Source organism: Haliaeetus leucocephalus, unplaced genomic scaffold, assembly GCF_000737465.1.
Source record: "Haliaeetus leucocephalus isolate CR32 unplaced genomic scaffold, Haliaeetus_leucocephalus-4.0 Scaffold741, whole genome shotgun sequence".
Taxonomy (NCBI): Eukaryota; Metazoa; Chordata; class Aves; order Accipitriformes; family Accipitridae; genus Haliaeetus; species Haliaeetus leucocephalus.
Genome location: NW_010973177.1, coordinates 2,911,428 through 2,935,276, shown reverse-complemented (window position 1 = coordinate 2,935,276; position 23,849 = coordinate 2,911,428). Strand labels below are relative to the sequence as shown.

At 43.5% G+C, this 23,849-nt stretch overlaps 1 protein-coding gene across 1 annotated transcript in view; it reads left to right on the top strand.

Moving 5' to 3' along the window:
- SMOX (spermine oxidase) overlaps positions 1-23,849 on the top strand; it is a 55,570-nt gene that overhangs the window by 5,563 nt on the left and 26,158 nt on the right. The window lies entirely within an intron of this gene.

Sequence of the window (23,849 nt, the reverse complement as noted above, 5' to 3'; positions counted from 1 at the left end):
GCCCGGTGGGGGGGGGGGGGGGGGAAAGGCACTTTAGTTTGGATCTTTTCTGTTGTGAAGTATCTACTCATGCTACCTTGTAGCTAAGATATCCAGAAAATACCTTGTGCTAAGCAAAGCAGGTAGTCCTGGCCTATCCCTAAGCTGGGAATTGCATAGGAAAGGAGGAGTTTCTTTTCCTTTCTAAGAGTTCTGTTCAGTTTAATTCCTTTTGCAGGGCAGGTTAGGAATGGTTTTTCTTCCAAAGAGATTGTGCAGGTGTAATATTCAAGTGTGCTAACCTAATGTTTCTGCTGGATGGACAGACATTGAGTCTGAAATAGAATTAAAAATTCTTCTGTCCCATGGGCATGCATGTTCCAGGATGTAGGTGTAACCTCCTGCTTTGATCTCCAATCTTCTTCTAACAGGATTTTCTTTTTTGGAATCAGTTACAGTTGTGATCCCAGAGGACTCTGCCAGGAAGATGTGCATCATTAGCGCGTCTAGGAATCCTTTGGTTGAACTCCTAAAAATCATAGACCCTTTCGGAAAGTCTGGGTCGCTGGAAGGAGTGTCGTTTTGCAAGACCCTGGCGTCAGCAGTGAAACTGCATTAAGATATTTTCACTGTGCTGTCCTGTCTCCGACTGCTTGCTTCCTCTCTTGCATAACTGTTCTCCACCCCCATCAGGGCATAGTCTTACGGGTGACTTGCACACATTGAAGGCACTACTTCTAGTGAAAGGGTTGGTCCTATTCTTGTGCATGTTCTGGTGTGACTGGGCAAGAGATCTTGATCAGGGAGCCCACACACCTGGAAGCAGATTATTACCTATTTTTATAGGGTTATTTTTCAGTTGGATCCAATCCCTGGCCTGTCCCATGACTGCTGCTGTCAGCACTACACAGTCAGTCAGGACTGTCCTTCTTAAGGACAGTGCAAACTTAGATCTAAGTTTCCTGGGGTTGCAAAACCGTGCCCTCAGATGTGCTGGGGTGTACTCAAAAACACACACGAGTGGGTTTTTCTGCCTCGGACCACTTCTGTCGTCTTGCTCACTGCGTGCTTCTGCAGGCAGACGTGACTGAGAGCTTGGAGACTGGCTTTGCATTTACAAGAATGAGCCGGGAGGAGTTGTGGGGGATGCACAAGGAAGCAAAAAGTCCTAAAACCTCTGTACTGCTGAAGTTGATATGTCAAGCTTTAACCCTGAGATAAAGGTTAGTACTTTGGGGCTTGCAGTTTACACTCTGCTGCTTGGATGGTCTGATCTCACAGGACGCTATGTGCCTTTAATTAATGCTTGCAGAAGCACAGTGATTCCAGTAATGTAGTAGACTAAATTAAATGTCCCTTTTGTAGTCATGGGGAGCTCACACCATTGCTCCAGTTATACAATAGCATGTAGTGCCTCCATTTGGACTTTGAAGAGAACTTGACAACGGGCTGAATGTGACCATGGGCTTTAGAGTTAAGCACTGGGTCATTACCCTTTTTGTCCTCCTATTCCCTTGGGGTGGGATCCAGGACTGTGTGGTAGGCTCCCTGTGCAGCACAGCAGAGCGTTAGGAGGGGATCCAAAGTTTTGATGAGAGCGCTATATAAAGTCAGCTTTGCTCTTAATAGCTGGCTGCCACGGGCAAGCTGGTAAGAAGCACTGAAGGTTGCAGATCTTGGGGATGAGTGAAAGGTCAGTACTAACTAGGTGTTTCTGCATGAAGAGTTTATGCAGGTGGGATTTCTCATGCCAGGCTCCCAGCCCAGCAGAGAGACAAGGGCAATTGCTGTGCACAGGATCTCGCAGCATTTCTCTGACGTATTGTGGAAATACTAGGGAAGCTCGTGTGCTCTGGGGCTGTTGCTGCTAGGTTCTGTTGTCATATTTCTGTTACAAACAAAGAACAGCAAGGCCGGAAGGGACCTTAATAAGTTGTCTAATCTGACCTCCTGCCTCAAGACTGGGTCAGATCTATCTAAACTTTCCCAGCAGATGTTTGTCCAACACAGTTGTTAAAAGCTTCCAGTGATGGACTTTCCCCATCCTCCCTGGGTGATCCTTTAACATCCTTCGCTGTTCTTACCATTACCAAGATTTTCCTAGTTTCTGACTTTGATTTCTTGCGCTACAGTTGAAAATTGCTGACCTCTTGCCCTTTTGTTACTGTACAGAGCGAGCTGTTCAGTGCTCTGCAGTAGACTTTGGGAATGTCTGGGCCGTGTCCTCCTTGAGCTGCAGGGCCCCAAACTTGCTCGCAGTGCTCCATCTGGCACCTATGTGTACTGAGCTGACAGATACAATTTTATAACTCTCATATGTAGACTTTGGGGTATGATGGATGCATTTCTTTTTTTTTTTTTGCTGACAGCAGCACAGATAAAGTATTCTGTCATGGAAGGTTTCATTATGGCTTTGTCTCTTGTGACCAGCAGGTTGAGGGAGGTGATTCAGCCCCTCTGCTCTGTTCTGGTGAGACCCCACCTGCAGTACTGCGTCCAGCTCTGGGGCCCCCAACGTAAGAAGGACATGGACCTGTTGGAGCGAGTCCAGAGGAGGGCCACAAAGATGATCAGAGGGCTGGAGCACCTTTCCTATGAGGACAGGCTGAGAGAGTTGGGGTTGTTCAGCCCGGAGAATAGAAGGCTCCGGGGAGACCTTATTGCAGCCTTCTAGTACCTGAAGGTGGCCTACAAGAAAGCTGGAGAGGGACTTTCTGTAAGGGCATGTAGTGATAGGACAAGGGGTAATGGCTTTAAACTGGAAGAGGGTAGATTTAGATCAGATGTGAGGAAGCTCTGTACTGTGAGGGTGGTCGGGCACTGGACCAGGTTGCCCAGAGAAGTTGTGGATGCCCCATCCCTGGCAGTGTTCAAGGCCAGGTTGGATGGGGCTTTGAGCAACCTGGTCTAGTGGAAGGTGTCCCTGCCCATGGCAGGGGGATTGGAACTAGATGACATTTAAGGTCCCTTCCAACCCAAACCATTCTATGTTTCTATGACTCTTTACCCAGCACAGAAACGGGGCATATGCTCTTCTTGCTCGAGTGCCATCTCTTCCACAGAGATGTATTATGGATCTTCACCAACTGTTCCAGAATAGTGCCTGTCTGTTGTAAGGTGAAGGTCCTTGCCAGCTGCTCTCACCAAGTCTTTCCCCATGACTAGCTTGATTGCAACTTGGGCAATTGTGCTTTCCTGATCTGACCTCCCAGCTGTAGTTCACGAGTGACCTTCTGTTCTCCCTCCCTGCAGTGGCTATGCTCTATGCATCTGATTTTGTATGTACTATCCCTTCCTTTCTGTGAAGGATACAGTTATTCATGCATTTCTAAAGCTGGTAAAATGCGGCTGTGAAGATTATTTTGAGCGGAGAGGTAGCACTCAAACATAAAACATGACAGAAAATGCAGCAGATAAGCACTAGAAACATTACTTACCAAGGTAAACTGGGTAACAAGCCAGCCAACATTAAAGGAACAGTTAGCTGTTTGCTTGAAGGTGATTGTTGTTTGATCATTACAGTTTCAGGAAAATTATTCCAAATGGCTGTTGTGTGACAGAGACAGATATCTGAGGGCTGCTTGTCTGTCTGGGTGAATTTGGGTCTTGCTGCTTCCAGGTGGACAGATGTCCACATTACACAAAACACTGTAGTTTGCATTCATTGACCTTCTTGTACACCATAGTTGTATCTGTTTTGTCAGGTTTTAGGGGGTTCATTTTACAGGATACTCAGAGGAAGGTGGCAGTTTCATTTGAACTGTATCTAAGTGCTTCACTTTGCAGAGTGCTTCACTTTATTTTGAGGGAAAAAAAACCCAACTTGTCTATGTGTATTGTTGCAGGCATTTTCTTTAGATCTATTAACACCTCTTACACCTTTCAGTGGGAGAGAGTAGGAAATATGTATGAAAGGTATGTCTACATACAGGGAGCCTTTGTCCTGAGACAACCAAAGAAGCTAACACCAAAATGAAGGCTGGTCTGGACAGGTCTGAAACACCTCTTGGCATTGATTCATGTTTATTGCAGTGGGAAGAGCAGGTAGGGAGGAGCAGTCTTGATTTTGTTTGTTTGAACTATCACTACGTATCTTCTTTGAATTCCTCACAGTTTTCTTGCAGGGCTTTTGTATGGTAACTTGTATAACATGAGTCTCCAGTTTCTCTTGTTCTGTGCAAAATAGCAGTGAAAGCTCTAGTGTTTTCTTCCCCACTCTTTTTCTCCCTTAATTACAGATACAGGGATCTTTAGTCATGTGGAAGGTATTTTATTGACAGCTTTTGAGTCTAAAGTACTTGTTATCGCTGAACAGGTGTAGAGTGCTGTAGGCTACTGGGCAAAATCCCTTGTTCAGTGTTTCTTCATAATGATTTCTTAGAACTGAAGAGTAATTTAGGGTGCATAGGACATCTGGAGCTCTCTCATCTGACCTCCTGCTCCAAGCAAGGTCAGAATCGTAGGTAGGTTCCTTGTGAACTTTTCTGATCAAGTTTCGTACCTTTTCCAGTCAATCGTGGCAGGTTGATGCCATGCTTACTGCTCTCATGGTGAGGAATATTTTCCTCTTGTCTGATCAGAATTTCCCTTACTGCAAGTTGTGCCCATTGTTTCTTGTCCTTTTGTTCATACTCATTGAGAAGAGCCTGGCTTCATCTTCTCTGTAACTCCCCAGTTAGGTAGTTGAAGATAGAAATTAGATCCCCCACTAACTGCCATTTCTTCTCCAAGCTAAACAAACACTGTGCCCTCATTCTCTTCTCTTACATCATGTATTCCAGTGACCAGACCACCTTAGTGGTGCTCCACTGAACTCTGTTGAGTTTGTCAATGTCTTTTCTGGGGTGTGCAGCTAAATTTAGGCTGCATCTGGAGCACCGTCTCCTTGGTGTCAAAAAGAGAAGAAGAGCCATTTCCCCAAGCTCTTGGCTATTGTCCTTCCCAATACAGCCCAGAATGTGCCTGGCTTTTGTTGCTGCAGGGGCACACTGCTGATTCCTGTTCATCTTATTGCCCACCAGGACCCCAGGTGCTTTTCTGAAGAGCTTCTCTCTAGCCAGCCAGTCCCCAGTTTGTGCTGAAAATGGGTATTTTTTTGTCCCGGGTGCAGGATTCTTACTTCTATTTCTCAACTTCATGAGGTTTCCTTCAGCCCATTCTTCCAGCTTGCCGGGCAGTCCTGCCCTCTGGTGTATTGACCATTCACCCCAGCATGGTGTTGCTTCTGAACTTCCTGAGGGACCTCTCCATCCTGTCATCCAGGGTGTTAATTAGGATGTTGAACAGTTTCAGCGTCAGTACTGGCTGTTCACTGAGGAACACCATTTGTAAAGGGCTGCCAGTTAAGAATTCAGTCTGTTGGCTGCTACCTTTTAAGCTCAATGATCCAACCAAATTTTAACCACCTTGTGTTCTACCCATCCAATTTCTATCCCCCCATTTGTGGGGACTGGTTAAGCATTTCTAGGATGGTCACTCTTTAAAAGATCTGCTAATGAGGGAGTTGCTTCAAAACAGTGAAAAAGTTGTGTTCAGACTGGCTACGTGGAGCTTTTCCGTGGGGGAAGTGTGCTGGAAGAAGAGGGGTGTGAAGTAAAAGCACATGGGATTCTAAAAAGTAGTTTCTGGTCTCTTTTTCTGTGTTGATAAGGCCATGAGCTCTTGTGCTTTCCATCTAGATTGATGGCCATTAGCTTGTTTTTTAAATAGAGATTAAAGCCAGAGTGTTAAACTCAGAAGAGCTAAACTCTGAATTTTTCTTGCTGGATGTAGGAAGAAGGAGGCTTCCTTCAGGCTGTGGCCTGCCTGCTTGCCTGGGCTAGTTTGTTCTTAGGAACATGTCTGGCTTAAATGGATCCAGCTTAATCTCATACCTGGTGGTTTTTATTTTATTGTTCTCTACAAGATTCTTTCCAGTGTGCTTTTATAAAAAGCGTATTAGCTGCACAGCAGTGAGCAGCTAAGGGCAAAACTTTGCAAGGTGTAGCTAAGTGCTTTCCATGTATCATCACTGCAGGCTGAGGTTTGCCTTTATGCATCTGTGGGACATTCTTGAACCTTGCAATTGTACCTCTCTAAAATGGCAGGGTCTTTTCTGGAGTCTTGCTGTATAGGAAGTTGCTCCCCATTTTTGCATTTGTACCTGTGACTTCTCTTTCTTAAGTATTTCCTCTTGTTGATGTTGCAACAGTGTGCCAGGATCATTTGGAAATCTAAACCTGTACACCATAGTGGTTGCAAATCCTCCCAGCTGAATCATCTGTTGGGTTTATGGCCATACATTCCAGTCTATCATCCAAATTTGTAATGAAAATATTGCACAGCTCTTATGCCTGGCTGGACCCGCTTTCCAGTGCCCTCCCAATTAGATAGCAAACCCTTGATAATTTTGCTCCAAGAACTATGTTGTCAAGCAGCCATTTTGTGGTGATTACATCTAGTTTATGTTTTCTTAGCTGTATCTTATGGGAATGTCATGTGGAACAGTGTCATAATAAATAAAGATTGCATTCCTGAATATCCTTATCACTTCTGTACAGGCAGACATTTTTTTCCTGCTGGTGCATAGGTCCTTTGTTGTTCAATAGATTTTTTTTTTTTTTTGAAGCTAGAAGGGACCTTGAAGGTGATGAGCTCTGCCCCTGTCCGCACTGAAAGTTTGAATGTGCAAGCCATGCCAGATTTATCAGGAGTTTCGTAACGGCACAGTTGCAATATAACGGCTCCAGGAGATCAATAGGAAACAAACGTGATGTGTTTATGGGTTCCAAACTAAATTAAACCATTACCTGAATCCAGTCTTCAGAGCAGCCTTTGAACGCATCCCAACCCTTTTTCTGCAAGGGCTGGAAAAATAAAGAACGTGTCTAATCTGCACCAGATATCAGCCAACAGTTATCTGTGCCTACGTGCTGTTACTCAGATCTCGTTAGCTATCTAATTGGATAATAGGCAGTACACTTCACAACTACATAAGTATATTAAGCTTAATCTGCTTTGGAGCAGGGAGGGGAAGATGTGCTTGGTGACAAATGGACACAAGAAGATGCACAGTGGAGCAGTGGTGTAAATATGGTCCTGTGTCCCCATCACTTCATTTCCAGGAGCTTTCTGAGGCAGAGGCTCTGTATGTCTGCAGCATTTACATTAATATTTGAGTCCTAGAGCAGAGAGTTGCAATGTTTTCAGACTTTGCCTATGTTAGCCAGGCAATTTTACTTTTAAAAGCACAGTTTTTCTAGTGGTTAAATCCCTTTCAGAGGTGTCTTTTAATAAAACATGTAGGATAAATTCATCCCTGTTTTTAAATCCAGCGTGATGTAACAGAGAGAGGCGTCCTGTGCGTGTCTGGACACTTGGATTTTGCAGCACATTCCTGGTCCTAAAGCTTGTTTCCAGTACGTGAAGATGCGCAGTGGGCAGGATCAGAAAGCTTGCACAAGGATGGGTGTGACTAGTTCTTTACATGGAAGAGAGAAGCTATTTGATTACTGAAATACTTTTTCCTTTCTTTCCTGAGAAGATGCATTTACTGCATTTACGTATTTTAAAACTTTTGGAGGGGATTGACTCTTTTCAAAGCCATAATGACAACAAAATCAGACTCTTGTAGAAGATGTGTGTTTATATTTTCCCAGGAACTAGCTTATTTATTGAAAGATGTGGATATGAGCACATTTCATGAGTCGTCACCACCTATTATATTCTCAGGAGAAGGTATCTGCAGGGGATGTTTCTGGGTACAAAAGATCCATCTGCCAAGGGGATCTTTAGCTCAAGGTAATAGGAGAGTGACTATGTGAAACGTGTCCTGTCCAAATGTTTTGTGGGTTCCCTTGGGATTGATGGAGGGTTTTGACACAAGGCTCAAGTTGAACCCAACTTTTGGCCCTATATCTTGGGTGAAGTGCCTAGGGCTTTTCACTTTGAGCCTGCTTACCTCATCTAAAAGTTATCTTCAGCTTGTCATGCTGTCCAACATCTGTCTGTAGCAGGCAGAAAAGACGGTAGTAGACCTCTTAATCTTTAAGTGTCTTAAGCAAATGTAAACTCCGTTAAGTGTGTTTATCATCAAGCAGCTCATTTATCAGCTGTGCAGAGTACCTTGTGGTTCATTTCTATGGGAGGTTTGGAGGATTCTCTGATGTTTCCTGTCTTGACATCTGTGTTTTTGTGCCTAGCAAAGGTTAAGAGTTAGGCACTTGTCCATGTGAGAGAACTATTCCACTGTAAAGCAGGGTGTGAATTTAAAGCATGCTGACTTTCCCATGGAAAATCTTATTTAATAACAAAAGCCCTAAATCACTTTTATTTTGGATGAAGGGAAAAGATTGCAGGGTAACTGTTTTGGTCCATTTCAGTGTAGACAAACTCCCAAACCACCAATTTATTTTGGATGAACTAGAGAATAGCTGTTGAATGCAGAAGAGTTTTTATAGTTATCCACACCTGATTTAGTGCCTGGACTAAAAGCGTGATCAGCAGGGAAAATGGTATTTTTTCCAAAGGGTAGTTTACATCTCAGCATCTAAATTACTGGGACAGGCTCTGGAGAGAGTCTGTGTCTTTGTTTTCACTACACAGAAAGCCTGCCCTCATAGCTGAGGCACTGATGGTGGGTAGCTACAGGTAACTGTTCGGTTCCATTGCTGCGTGCCTGGGACAGATTTCAATTTGAGGCATCCAGAAGGAACGAATGAAAGTGGTATGTTATAGATGGTCTCCCCAGAGTGTTAAATGAGGTGAAGGTTGCATGCTTTCTTGTAACAATATACACTAATAATACCTTTATTTCCCACCCCAGTCTGCTGTGTATTGAAGTAAACTCCCATACTCAATCCATCATCAACTTTGAGTTGGGCTAGACTTTGACCTATACTTATTAAAGGGTGAGGAATGCTCTGTCATATGCAGTTGATAAGGGAAGTCCATATTAAATTGTCAGTGGCCTTTTTTTTCCTTTAGCTTTGGCTGGAAGAAAATAATGGCATAGGTTGCTTTCCTCCTGCGTGGGCAATATCTAGGCATGCCCAGCACTTCCATGATTGTTTTTCAAAACCAAGGTAGCCATTATGGTGGTCCTGTCTGGCTGCTGCCTGCTGCAGATTAAACCCACACCCAGTAACTTATGAATCAAAAGCAGAACACCTGCTTGGTTGGTCATCAGTGTCTTCTTCATGAAATGCTTTAAAACCAAAACCAGATGTGCAATGCTGTATGTTTTCAAGAAGACAAGGCGGTGAGATTTGTGATGCTTCTTAGCTCTTTGGGAGGATTCGTCTTGTGGTTATGGCTGAGCATGGATGAGCTGTCCTTGTAGAGGGATCCACAATGCTCACAGAGTGAACGTGTCACTCTAGGTCTTTATTAGGGTCTTTAAGCACTATTTTAAGTTTCCTGAGCCTAAGTCATAGAACATCTTATGTCTGGAGTCAAGGCCTTGACTGTGACAGGCAGTCCTTTGGAAAGCTGTGCAAAGATCCTCGTGTCTCTGAAAAACAGCGGCCTGTATTTCAGAAAGGGACATTGTGAGTGAGGAGAACAAGTTTCAAATCACATGTCCCCCAGCAAGTACTGTTCTTTCGATAGGAAGACTTGTTGGAGAATGTTAATTGAGTCCCTTTTTAAATGAAGGAGGCTTTGCTTCCTTCCCAAGTTTTCAAAACAAATTTTCCAAATACAGAGCCTATGTTTCATTCAAGTGTAAATCCTTTCTCTTTAACCTGGAAGTTATCCCAGAAAAAAGCCTATCCATTCACTGCAGGACAGACCCTTGCGGTTGCAGTGGAAAAAAAGAAGTGGATCAAATTGTCCAAACAGGAAGGGAATTAAGAAAAGACTTTGCTCAGTGAGTAGAGCTCTCATTTAAGTTTAAATAGTCGTCCTACAAACTCCACTTTATATCTCTGTTGCTTCTGAAGCATTGCACAATAATTGAAGTGTCTGCTAAATTTAGAAATGACAAATTTTTCTTGCCAACATGCCAGCCTATCTGTAGGCTGTATGGATTTCAGCATGTAGTTATAGGGCGGATGCAAACAGTGATTTGAAATTTACTGGCTTGTTATCTCTTCTGACTTCCACATAGCTCAGTCCTGGTGGGTATCTAATACTTTACACTGATTCCTTTTCATTTGAGGGCATTAATCAAAATGCTTTTTTGGCACAGCTAGGTGCTAATGCTGTTTTACATATGGTGAAGCTGAAGTATTGAAAGGATAAAGCGTGACATGCTGAATAAAATGAGCTCCCATCTAAACACATTGAAATTGTGCTATATTTTTAGCAACTTATGGGTAGGATTGTCATTCTTTTACCCCCAGTCACATGGGAAGGCTGTGGAAGAACAGATAAATCACAAGTGTCCCAGTTCTGGTTTCTACTGTTTACCACATGACAAGTCTTCCTGCTCTGTGAAAAATCTCTTAGATCTAAAATCTCTCTTTTTTTCCTCAGCCTGTGCTATTTAATTTTTCTCTTTCTGAGCAATGTTTTATCTTAATTCTGTAAAGCTGTTTGAGACACAGTTTCCTGAAGAGGAGCAATGCAAAGTAAACTTCCCTTTGTTTCAGTAAAATGTCTTAATTATCACAGAGAAGAAATGTTTTTGAGTTCAGGTGTGTCAGGAGGAATGAAAGGCACCTTGCAGAAGTGATAATCCATCATTAGTGTGCATCCCATGGCACTCCAGGCTGCAGTTGCCTGCAGGGCACTTACTAACCTCAAAGCACAAGAAGTCAACTCGTGGAGGTTTTCTGTTGGAATCTCCAGAAAAAAATTTATCCTTGGGGTTTGTATTGAGGTTTGCAACAAGGTGGAAACAAAGCCAAAGGTGTCAATGTTGTGTTTTCATCTCTTTCTTCTCCCACCCTTCTTTTCCTTGTCTTTCAGGAGCTGTTTCTGCTCTCTGCTCTGTTTCGGTGTGCCTAGCACTCAGGAGGAAAATCACTCAGCAGGGTGAATTGCTTCTGTTGCTTTACAGCAGGGATGCGTTGCTCTCTATTTTTTGTAGCAGTCACCGATTTCCTCTGGGTATCTCTAGATGACCTGAATGCAGACAGTGTATCATTAGGAGAAGGTCTGTGCTTTTGTATTGAAACATTTCTTGTTGTCACATGCAAAACCCCTCACCTCAAGCATGATGGGGAAAATGCCTGTCTCCTTCAAGGCAAGCTTCTGCTGGGTAAAAAAATCTCAGAAAGCCAGTCTGGCAGCCATGGCCCAGACTTCATCGAGATCTCAGAACATGCTTCCTAACCTGAATTCCCTTTCCTTGGGCTCTCATCGGATATGTGAGCGTGTTTGTGCAGACAGCAGGATGGAGAAGACGGTGTGTATCGCAGCATGCTAAAGGCAGCCCTGGTTATGTGTCTGCTGTCTTAAAGCTGGAGCATATGGTTTGCATTTAATGTTCCAGCAAAGCACGAGCCTGGGAGAAGTCCCCTCAATACATCTCCACCTGGACAGACATGCTTTTCCTGGAGTCACGTCTAGTCTGTTCCAGGCTGAAGTCAATCCAGTTACTGTGGGAGTAAATCCGTGAGGTGTTTGGCTTTTCTAATTTTGGTTCAGATCCCTTAGTGTTTCTGTTGCATTTAATGATTTTCCCTGTGGCTTGAATGGTAAAGATGTGGTAACTGCTTTGGGGATGGCTTAAAATCAAAGATTCAGTGTGGGTGTTGCTTTCAAATAGAGAAGAAATGATGCTATTTAGAGAGTTGTGCTGCTATTTCAGGGCAGTTTGTTAGGTCTGGGTTCTGAGAAGTGGTGAGAAAAAATAATTGCTTTTGGGCTAGCGTGTCTCATATGGTGTGTCCTGAAATGATCCTCATGTGCACATTGAGTTGGAACCAGTACTGAGCCTCTCTGCATGCAGATTCATTCCCTGTCTCACCCTCCTATTACACAGGATGGGAGGAGAAGAAAAGATTCCTGTTGAAACTTTGCTCCCAAGCTTGGTGCAATGAATTTAAAACCCCAACCACAGAGAATTCCCAAATGTAATATGGACATCAGTGTTTATTTGACTGAGACCCCATTGTGTTCTGAGTTGTGCAAACATGGGCAAGCTTCCTATTTAATTAAGGCTGTTATTATCAATTAAGTTTCCCAAACAATCGGAGAGAGAAGGAGGGTAGTGAAGATAAGATTGCACGGTTATGCAGATGGGATAGTGTACAGCTCTTTTTGGCAGTCAGAATACAAGTTCTGTAGGAAACTTGTTTGCAGCATTGTTCTGATCCAGTATGCCAGTGTTTTTATTTTGTAACCTCTTTTTTTCCCTGTAGTTTACTGTCTGTCTCTCCTTCCTTTTACAGTCCTGAAACACCAAGCTTTGTTTCCACAAGAAGCTTAGCAGTGGCAGACACCTCCCAATACTGAACGTGACTGAGGAGCTGGAACTAAGGGGAAGATTCCCACTACAGGGTCAACCAGGGTGTGGCAAGCTTGTAGAGACACAGTAAAAGGCAGGCCAGTTTGGGTCTGGTTGTTGCTTGCCCTGGTTAGCTCAACAGCTAACCTGAGCTATTAACCCTCTGTCTTGTCTGAGGCTAGCACAGCCAAACTGCATCTTGCTGTACTGGTTTAGGTTCTGGGCAGCTCCCAGTGTTGATAGGTCCCTGATGGTCTATAGGATGTGGAAACATAGTGATTTCTACCACAGGTGTTAGAATTTGTGGCTAGATCACGATTTCTATCACCAGGGTTAAGAGAGGAATCGCATTCTGTGCAGCAGGGTGAATACCACGCTAGTGTCCTTATTTTCTCCAGTTACTCCTGATGCGGTAGGAGAGTGTTCTGGCAGTGTAAGCTGTCCCTGGTGTTGGAGTAGATGTTGTGGGAAGCCTTCTACGTAGGTGGGCCCTTGAACCTGTCTCTGCAATCTCCCCAAATAAAGGGGATGCTGATGTCAGCTATAGCATATACTTGTTCTGTCTTCAGGGGATTTGTTGAGCAGAGGATTTACTGGATTTGCTCCTCTGTTGTGCAAGGAACATGCTGAAGCTGTGCTTTTTGTCGCTGCTGTGAACCTACTTTTAATTGTGTCCTGTGTAATACTGTAGCCTCTAGCACATGAACCACAGCATTACAGTGTTCTGATCTTACTAGCTGCATGAGAAGCGCCATAGCCCAGACTGCATGGCGCAGGGAAGTCATTGTCTGAGCTGCAGACAAGCTAACCAGCTTTGTGTGAGCAGAAAAGCTTCAATAAAAAGGGGAAGGAAGAGACTTATGCCTCCAAGACTGTCCCAAAAGCTCAGCCAGTCTGACCGCAGCTGACCCATCTTACCATCACAGGGTGCCCTTGCTGTGTGTTCCTGAAAGGCCTTTGTCTTCATTCTCAGACCATTTCTCTGGGAATCATCTGGGGATGGTGACTGCCTCCTAGCACTTCCATGGGAGCTTCTGATGGTGGAGGAAACCATCTAGTCCTTAATTTTATTCCCATACTGTAAATCAAGATGCTGACCCACTGGCCAAGGTGTATTCCAGCAGGCTGTCAGAGCAGCCTTTGAAGAGTAGTTCAAGATAGTCTGCTCCCATCCCAGCATCTGAGAGCTGGCTGAGCCTGCTGTATTTTCACGGTACCCTTCAGCCAGAGGAATGCGCTTGAGAATCGGCTATAGGCCAGCCAATTATTTTGATTTATTTTACTTTCTTTTCCTTCAGATGAGAAGGATTTGAAAAACATATAATGGTGCATTTTATCAGTGAGTTTTAAATGGTGTGATTCATCCCCTGTGTTCTTGGCATGATGTTCTTTGGTTTATTTTTTTGGATATCCTTGCAGTTCTGTTGGTGCCAAGCTCTGTATGGAAGTGCCCTATGGCAGACAACCTGCTTTGCCCATATGTTAGCTTTAAAAAAACCCAACTCATAATAGGAAGTCTTATACTGCATGCCAAGATGCTTGGGGCTTGTTAAATATATTCTACTTGTCAACAACTACCCAATTTAAAAAGTAGCCTTGGTGTGAATCAGCTTTGAACAAGTTCATTTGACTCAAGGGATATTTGCAGGCATTAAAACAAGTTGGATCACAGTGGTAAAAATGTGCAGTGGTTTACTGATCAAAAGCACCATCCAGTGACCCTTTCTTATTTTTGTTTTGTTTTAATCTCCTCTAAACATTCAAAAGTACAGAAATTTTCCCAGTTAGCAAATTTTTGGTGACTTTGTAGAGTGGAGGAGGCTTACTGGGGCAAGTGTTTCTGGGAGACACTCGGTGTGTTACTGGAATACTTGCTGCAGTTGATGCAAACTGAACGTCAGTGTGCAGGGATATGGGTGTAACAAGACAAAGCATCCTGACACTTCTTTGCCTGAAGTCAGTATTATTCAATGAGGTTCACTGGCTGCAGCAGCAGGTTCCTCACTGGTATATAAATCACATGTGATGTTTGTGTGCTCCTCAACAGGTTAATTTATAAAGTCAGAACTGTGGCACCCATTTACAAAGTGAGCTCTGCTCCCTTCTTGCTCCATCTTTGCTGGCTTGTTGTCTGAAATTGTCTGCCCAGCCTGCTCCCCTGCCAGCTCTGCAAATCATCTCTCAGCAGGGAGGCTAGTCCACATGTGATGGGTTTGGGAGCTGGTGGCTTGTTGCAATGCTTCCCGGCCCTCCTTGTCTTGAAGACTCAATTAGCACAGATGCTGTTTGGTCCACATTTCCTACTCTCCGTGGGCTGCTGGTCTGATTGCTCAGAGATTTGGACACTAGCTAACTACGTCTTTTCTTGCAACACAGCTTCAGATAAGCTGCTCAGAAAATCAGGTGGCAAAGGAGGTGCCCAGTGCCTCTAAGCTAGCAGGAGATCTTACCATGGAGCCTCTTCCACCATCTTTGCTGATTCAGAGATAATTATAAAATGTCAGATTTGACAGTTTATTCTCTCTGTCTCCCCCACATTTTTCCTGGATGATAGTGTTGTAGGAAGAGGCAAAGGGGACAGCTGTCTTGGATCACACTTATGAAAAATATTGTTTCTTAGAACAATTTTTTGTTTTTGTTCAAGAACTTAAACAGTTCTGCTTCCTCTTCTAGGCCAGCAGTGCAGGACCGCAGAGTAGTGCTGTCATCGGAGCCTGTAGCCTGTATAAGGTCTGATGGTCTCAGCTCTGAGATCTAGCAGGTTTGGGCTGCTTCTCATTCATAACTAGTGGATTAGTTTTACAGAGGTGGCTCTGGGTGGTCATCCTTATATGACACAGGTAGGTGAAATGGCTTGCTGGAGATCCCACAGACCATCAGTGGTCACACTAGGAGTAGGAGTCCATTGTTTGTTGTGTGTGTATTGAGGAAGCACAGCTTCTTCCCAGCCTGGGAAGAGGAAACAATTTAGTATGGCCCCATCTCTGTCTCTCCTGAGATGTGGGGAGGTGATATTTCTGGAAGTGAGGGGGTAAATGAGGATAAGGCTTGCAACATTTTGTTACAAGAATAATGGCTAGGCAGCCCAGCTAAGGTCATCTTCTCAGGCTGGAGGAGACCTGAGTTTGGACAGGCAAAGGTTAATGCTGTAATTTCCCTCTGTTTCTTTTGGGATGTGTCCAGAGAAAAAAGAGTGCAGAGTCAGCCTGAAGGTCTCTGCTGCCTTCAAAAAACTGATGCCGAGGATGTTTTGGGTGCAAGGCTGCATGTTTGGCATATGGGTAAAACAGGAAGCATTTTGTTCATGCTGCTGTTTAAGAGTATGCGTGGTGTGTTATTAATGCGCTTCCTTCCTTGATGTCTGATCCAGCTCTGCATTCACTGTCAGTCATTGGGGTGGGTCAGTAATTTGTAAATGGGGCTTGTAGATGCTAATGTAAGATCAATGCTACTGAACTGCAGCCTTTTTAGTGCCTCAAGCCACATTTGATGGCTTGGGCTTTTACATGGGCAAATTTTAGTGGATGGTAGCATTTGTCTTCCGTTCCAACTTGTTTTTCTCTCACAGCCACCCCTATAAATTCCAGCAACTCTCTGGAAATTGAACCATTTCATTTTGGCTTCTGCCTGCAGAAATATAAGGCAGGATACCAGCTGCTCGTCTGCACCAGGACTGCTGTCTTCTTTTTGTGAAAAGCTGTCTGGCTTCTTTGTACCACCACAGTGAGAAAGATGAGCATGGTCATCTCTCCATCACCAGGGCTGGGGGGCAAAGGTGAGGCACACAGGATGAATGGGTTGTATTGATGCTGTGGGATGCAGTAGAGAGGGTGCTGCAGAGATGAAGGAGATGGTCCACTCAAAACCTGCTTGGGTCCAGGGAGAATTGCTCACTAAGGTTCCCATGTCCCTGTGCAGCATCTGCAAGGCTCCCGGCTCCAGTCAGGCATGAAGAGGTGATGAGGAGCAAGGGATGAAGTTGCACTGATGGCAAAAGCAGGGATTTTGGATCTGTCTTGCTTGTTTCAAGTACTGGAAAACACTGCATTCAAGGAGACCGTGCTGGTGATGGTCCTACTTGGAGCAGGAGGTTGGAGCAGAGCCTTTCAGGGTCTGCTTCTGATCAACACTTCCAGTTTCTGTAAGCTGTCAGAACAGGTCTCTTCTGCCAAGACCTGCTGCCTGCCTACACCTGCGAAAGGGCAGCAGGACTGGTCTGGGGCTGAGTGACTTGCTCCAGCTGCCCACGTCCAGTTGGCAAACCTGTTTAGACAAAAATACTGAATTGGATAAAGCCTGAGCATGAGGATGATGATGAAATGCCACTTTCCAGGTGGTTTCAGCCCAGCAGTTGGAGGCGAGTTTCCAGCATGTGCAGGCGTAACACGAGTTAACCTTGATCTCGTTGGTGCGTATGCTGTCAGTGACACAGGTTTATGAGCTTGGGAAGGGCCCAGGTATGTACATAGATGGCTGCAGACCATTATCCTGCTCCTGCAGCTCTCCAGGTAGCTGAGTAAACGAGGTGTGTCTGCTTCCGATGCAATAAACCTCCCATTGCACTGCATACGCAACCTTGCCGGGTTGGTGTTTGCACAACTACTGTCCAAAGGCAGTTTATAACAGCAGGTTTGTTTCACTCGCGTATCTGACTGACGTGGAGTACTTAAGTTCAATTAATAATGCTCCTGCCTTCTGTTGAAAGGGTGTCCAGGCTTAACCCATGCTGATATCAATGGTGAGTCTGAAAAGGACTGTGAGTGAGTTTGGTGTGCAATCTTCTGGATTAAAGAGGAGGGGGCTATGTGGAGAAGGAAAAAAGAGACATATTTTCCAATTTGACATGTTTACAGCCTGGAGAGCTTGGAAAGAGCATCTTGAAATAACAGGCAGTAAGGATTAATGTGCTTGCTTCTGAGAAGGCTGATGGAAGGGGAAAAGAGGGAGAAGTTATAAAATGCATGTTTGTTGTGCCAAGGGCCACGGAGAACCACAGCTAACAGCGACGGGAGGTGCTGGTGACAGGCAGTACTGGGGCCAGCGCAGCAATCTCCTTCCACTTCATTTTCCTATCTACTCAGAGATACAATCTGCTCTATCTTGACCTATGCTCAGTGGACAGCCTGAGTCTGAAGCCTGGAAAGGTGTTAAAGGAGATAAAATTGGTCTCATTAGAATAATCCTTCCAAGCACTTCTCCCTCAGCTTAGAAAAAAAGATGCATTAGAGGTGATAATTGAAAAATTTGTTATTGCGGTTACTTAGATAAAAGTTACTCATTACAGCCATGCAGTTGCTCAGTACAAGCAGTGCTAGACTGCATAATGAGTTAATGGCCTAAACACTGGAGTGTCTTCACATCTTCTAAATAAGTTGCCTTTCTGTTACTGTTGTGGAGCTTTTGCATATGGGCTCTGCTAACAGTGCTTTTAGATAACCACTCTTCTGTATGCAGTTGATGAAATAATAGAGATTATTATATCTATTGAAAAAAGGCTTTTGAAACTCTATCAAAAAGTTTGCTGGGGTTGGTTTGTTTGTTTGAGTGTTTTCTTAGTTTTCTGAGGCCCAGCAGATGCCCTGCACTGGGTGACCTGTGCAAATTTCCATTCCTTAGGCATCACTGGACACCACCTGCATGTGTGCTCTCCATCTCTACAACACTACGCTAATAATGCGTGTGGTCACAGACATACAGTTCTGCATCATGGTAGATTCCTGAGGTGCAAATGCCAGAAAGTTTTGCCTTGCAAATCTGCCCTGGCCACCTCCATCGAATAGGCAGGAGTGTTCCTAGCACCACAGCTGTGTCTTCTGGTGGGATTGGAGTGAAAATGTCTATGAGAGATTGGATCCTGATGTAAAAGGTTCAAGCGATATCATATCTGTCTTTAGTGAAAAGTATTTCAACAGCTGATTAGTGTCACTGTTAAAAATAGACACCTTATTTCTGTTCTGAATTTTTCTAGCTTTTGCTCTTGGTTGCTCAATCTCACTTTGTCTCTGCTTAGATGGATTTAATCCTTTGGTGTCAAGTATTCTCTGTTTGTAAACATTTTCAGACTGTGATGACAAACCTGCATTATAAACACGTGTATGTAGTGCCCCTTCATGTGTTGATACCATCTTGAATAGTTGTGCTTAAAATAATAAATTTCATTATTATTAGTGTGTTTATTTCTTGTGCTTCCTTTTAGTCTTTCAACTGAAATGAAGTCTTGTTGTTTTTATCTGAGTTCCTTTCAAACAAACACAATATTGTAGTTTAGGTTTCTGATTAAGGGTGATGCTTAATTTCCATCAATTAAAAACCTAGAGGGAATAAAATGATTCTGGTAAGTTTTAGTCTGTTTATGTTGGAGCTGCTTGGTCTGTGCGGTCAGCAGGGAATTTGTTTGTGTTGATGATGCATTTCTCACCCTCCAGACTGGCTGTTACGCTTGTTAATGTGAAGACTATCAATTCAACACTGTACAGAAGGACTAAAAAATTCAGGCAAATAGTGTGGTTAGGAAAGAACACCAGGTCCTTGTGCAGGAGTCTCAGAATAGCAAGTGGAAGTGTAGCCACTGGCTGCCTCTTCTGGAGGTGCAGTTCCTCTCAACCTCATTTTAGCTGTCAAAAGCTATTTCTAGATCAGTAAGTATGTCATGGTAATATGAGGTGATAGATTGAGTAAAAGAGTCAGTGCTGAGGTCCCCGTGTCTGCGAGTGCATGTCCCTGGAGGCTTCAGGTTGGACTTGCTGTACGCTGGTCCCATGAATGCCCCTTAGTGGCTGCGGATGCATTTTGGCTCTCCTGGAGTGCCTCTTGTAGTTTAGTTTCATCCACAAGGAGTGAAGCTGTTCAGCTGCTTCAATACCACTCCACAGCATGAATGAAAATATGGGAAGTGGAGGTGTTGAGGTCATTCCAAAGCAAACTCCTGATCCTAGCTAAACTGCTAACATAAGAGGACTCAGAAAGGTTAGGTGATTGTTTTAAACTGGTCTGTAAGCTTCCTTTCAGCTTGTCCATCCTAAGATAGGTATGCCAAAGATCAGTGGGATGGATTACTCCTCTCCATCGCCTGAAAGGCTGCAGACAAAAGATGCAAGTTGGACACCCAAGTAATGAAATGGGGTGAGAGGAGTCCCGCCTGGGATGACCATGATTGTGGTCAGTGGTATGCCAGGAGCTCACAGCTACGGCTCGTGGGTATAAGACAACCTGCTGTGTGATACGAAGTCTGAAGGGAGAGGAAGGTCACTTTTTTAAGACTAATCAATCCTGGTGGGGAAAAAAAAAACAAAGCAAAAAAACCCCAACCAACCACCAGACAAGCCTTTAAGCACGCAAGCCTTGTTTTCAGTATGTTGCCTTGCCTAAGTCTTTGTGTCATCACAGCTAGGACAGTAGTACCACAAGAGTACTTAAGTGAGCTAAGAATAGCAGATTTCCTTGAGAAATGTTTTTGTTTATTTTGGTTTTGTATTTTTAAATTCTTGGAGCCTTGGTGACCTTTTTCTTAAGGGTCCTAGAAGAATAGCCTAATCAGAGAGTATTGTTGTAATAAGGAAGGCAGTTGTGAACTGCCTTAATTCTCTGGCTTTTTCCTTGTGACATGCAAGGTTTTACTGGCAAAATGAGGAAAAAAAAATCATGAAGTGGACATACCTCTGAACTTTATTGCTATTGCTGCTGGATTAAAGGTAGAGGAGGCTAGCGTGACATTTGCATTCATGCTGTTTTTAGGTTGCCATTGTCTGTGGGGCCATTGTAACTTAAATAAGTAGAAGGCACTCTGCATTAAAGAGGATATAACCAAAATATATCTTTGTTAAAAGGCTGAAAGAAAGGAATCTGTTCAAAATTATTTCTTAAGTTATTGCTAGGATAGCAATAGGTATGAAGTCCTGGTGAGAGCTAACAAGGCTCCTCTATGTGGATGAAGAGTTGTTTCCCTGGGAGCAGTCAGTGGGCTGGGTGCATAACTAAGATCAGCAGAAATTAAGGGATGGGGAGTTCATAGGATTGAAGGGTACAAATGCAAGGAATGGAAACTCATGATTCTGGGTTGGCAGAATGATGTGCATCTTTGAAAAGATATTTTTCTAGGGATTTGCCTGCTGGGAAACAGCAGTTGAGCTCAAGGTTGTTGTTTGTGGGGTTTTTTTGTTTGTTGTTTTTTTTTGTTTGTTTTTTTGTTTTTTGGGAGGGGGGTTGTTTTTAGGTATTTTTTTGAATGAAGGAAATGGATGGTAGTGAGAAGGGATGAATGAAAGGTAGTGGCACCTAGGGAGGCAAGGGCAGAATGGTGGCAGAGACTGAGAAAAGGCAGCAGGTCTGGAAGAAGTGGTTATTTAAATATCATGAGTGAGACACTTAGATGCACAAGAGGTAAGAGGATCAAAGCTATTTTTTTTAAGACAGAAGGAAGATGTGTATTTGGATTTTTTTAAATTTAATTTTATTGTGGATAGCCTGTGCCTGTTAGCTATCTCAAAGGAAAGCTATAAGCAAGACAAAGCAGGAGGAATTTTACTGTTAGTCAAGCTATGATTTAGTACTACCCATGCTCTTAGATGGACACAAAGTAAAATTACAGCCTCAGAGATTCACAGTACAACAGCTAACACTTCTTAGCCTGTGATTTAAAAAAAAAAAAAAAAAAAAAAAAAAAAAAAAAAGAAACAACCCTTTTTGGCAATCAAGAAAAAGTACAAAGCCAAACTACCTTTGTGTCAGAGGACCTAGTAATATTCACTGGCTCAAGCCGTGGCTGGTGGCTTGGCAAGTACTGAAGGCAGAACATTGCACATAACAGACCATGTTTTATGTGCTTGTCTTACTTATGAGCCTAACAGAGCGTATAATTGATACTGAAATAAAGTGTAGTGGGGATTCATATATTTATGTTGTCTGTTTTTTCACGATGGAGTATGTATCCTGGTTGGAAAGCTCAAGCTCTTGCTAAATTTTAATTGCCTTCCCCTGCTGATCATACGGTAGAGGTTGTTGGCTAATTAAGGGTAGCTTCTAAATCAGGATTCTGTACACACAAAATACCCCGTTATTTTCTCATCTGTCTAGGCAGGTCACCTAATCCAATATTAAAATGCTGAAACAGGAGGGGAAAACATTTTCTTGAAGTCTTCATGTGAAGAATTCGCATGAGTTTGCCCAAGCCAGGATTAGGAAAGCTGTACTTAAAGAACTGAGCTAAATGGTTCAATTTCTATAGGATGTAGATGGCAGAAAAGATGTTTATTTACTGTGGCAATTAAAATAACATGCATCAAAGTGTTATCTGGAGACTGGATGAGAAGTAGAGAGTGTTGTAGAATGTCTATGGGTTGTAATAAATCCCGAAGACATTTCCAATAAGAGTTATTTCAGCTGTGAGTTTACAATAGCTCACAAATGAGGAAGGAGTAGCCAGATTAAGATTTATTTCTTCCTGAAGAAGAGATGACTAGGTTCATATATGAAGGTCTTTAGCACTGAAGAGAATGTGAACAGGGAATGACTGTTCACTGTTTCTTATAACATAGTTTTTGGGGATGTCCTCAATTTTCATTGGGTAGCCATTTTGAAACCACCAAAAGGACATTAATATTTGCATAAGGCTAAGAGACTGTGGAGCTCCTCGCCACAAAATTGTTGCAAAGACCAGAAGTATAGAGGGATTCAAAAAGGAGTTGGCAAATGCAAGGGGCAGAAGTCCCCAGGGTTGTTATGCTCAGAGGTCTGGACATTAGCTCTACCTTATAATGTCCTTATTGGACTTACTGCTGAAAGCTAGTACAACCAGAAGAGGGTCATTCCTCTTTGTACCAACCCCAGACTCTTCAATATGACTTGCTGAAGCTCTGAATACAGAGATCCCAATGTTTGGGGCCCATCTTAAAAGAACCCAGGGAAATTTCACTTCTTATCTTGTTAGATTAAAAGTCAATAAATAGGCATGCTTGGGAGGGGAGGTAAAGGACTAGTGATTGACAGCACCCAAGAAATGTAGTGGCTTCACTCAACCTCAAGAGAAGATAAAAATGATGGTGGAAAAAACATTTCTTTGTAGGAAGCCCAGCTCCTTCCCATTGTCCTGCACTAGTAAATAGAGAAAGTGATGTTTCCTTTTTGGTTCAGTTTTTAACTAGAATGTTGACCCTCATATCTGTGATGTGTGTTTTTTTTGTCTGTTGAGGGGTGGAAACTCCATACCTGGAGTGCCATGTTCCTGTTTATCTTAACCTGTTCTGCAAATCCACTTTCAGAGTGGATTAAGATAAAAAAGAACAAAACACTCCTGTCACAGGTGAGGAAGGTCCACAAGTGGAATGAATCAGCATCTAAGCCAAGTAGAGACAAGTCCTAAGGTGTCTGCAACTGGAAACTTGACCCATCTCACCCGCTGCTGTAGGGAAGGAGCTTTGCATCCTCCACCCTGCTGCCTGCTCCAGATCTTTGCTATTTCTTGTGGAACAGGGAAGAAATTGTTCACTGCTACTTCTTCAAACTGTTGTACTTGTTTTGAATCCAGCTTGCTCAGAAGTAAGTCCTGTGCCTGATTTTAGCTGCCCACAGCTTTTCCACTTGTCAGATGACCATGATTCATGACTCTTACCATGGACTAGAAAGCATTGGATGCTTGGCATGTTTGACTTCAGCTTGGAAATAACTCTCCGAACACTGATGTCTGGCTCCCTATGACAAATATCTGCTAGTTGAGATCTGTTGGTCAGGAGATGAAAACAGTGAGATGATTGATGGAATCGCAGGTAGAAGTTTTTAGCATGGCTGCAGCCAGAGCTGGCTCAATGTCACCTGTTCCGTTGTTCAGTGGCAGTTGGAACAAGCTGTCTTGGCAGGGGCAGAGTTTGTTACAGACACTGTGCTAATCTCTCTTGCGGGTGAGCCCAGATAGGCTGGATTGAGCTGAAGTTGTTCCAGTTGAAACTAAACATTTTCAAAATAGTTGTCAAGAGCTCCAGTAGGACCACTTTACTTTTTATACCACTGCTTAAATAGCTGCTGACTGCAGTCTGGTGTCACCATTATTACAGAGAGCAGGAGATGTTTGGTCAACATACACAAATGCTTTAAGATCCCGGAGAAAAAAGGGACTTTCCAAATGAAACTGCTATTGTTGTGTACTTCATTAGTACACGTGATAATGTACTGCAATAGTCCAGCAATGTCTTAAGTGCAAAGGTTTGACTATTTTCCTGGTGATGCAAGAGAGAAACAGGAGCCTTTGAAACTGGCCAAGTGTTGGGAGAATTGGAGAAGAGCTCAGAAGCTGTATCCGGCGGCTTGGCAACAGGTAGAGGCAGCACACTAGCTCCTTGGATTTCTCTGCGTTCATAAGCATTGGGTAGTGAAGATGGTAAGGCTAGGAATTATGTGTAAGCTTTATCCAAATCATTGGGCACCAGCTGATTCAAGGGCTGGTGAATCCTGGGCTGTGTGTTTATCCTTTGCAAGTCAGGACTGATGTCTGCTTGGGCCAGTGGAG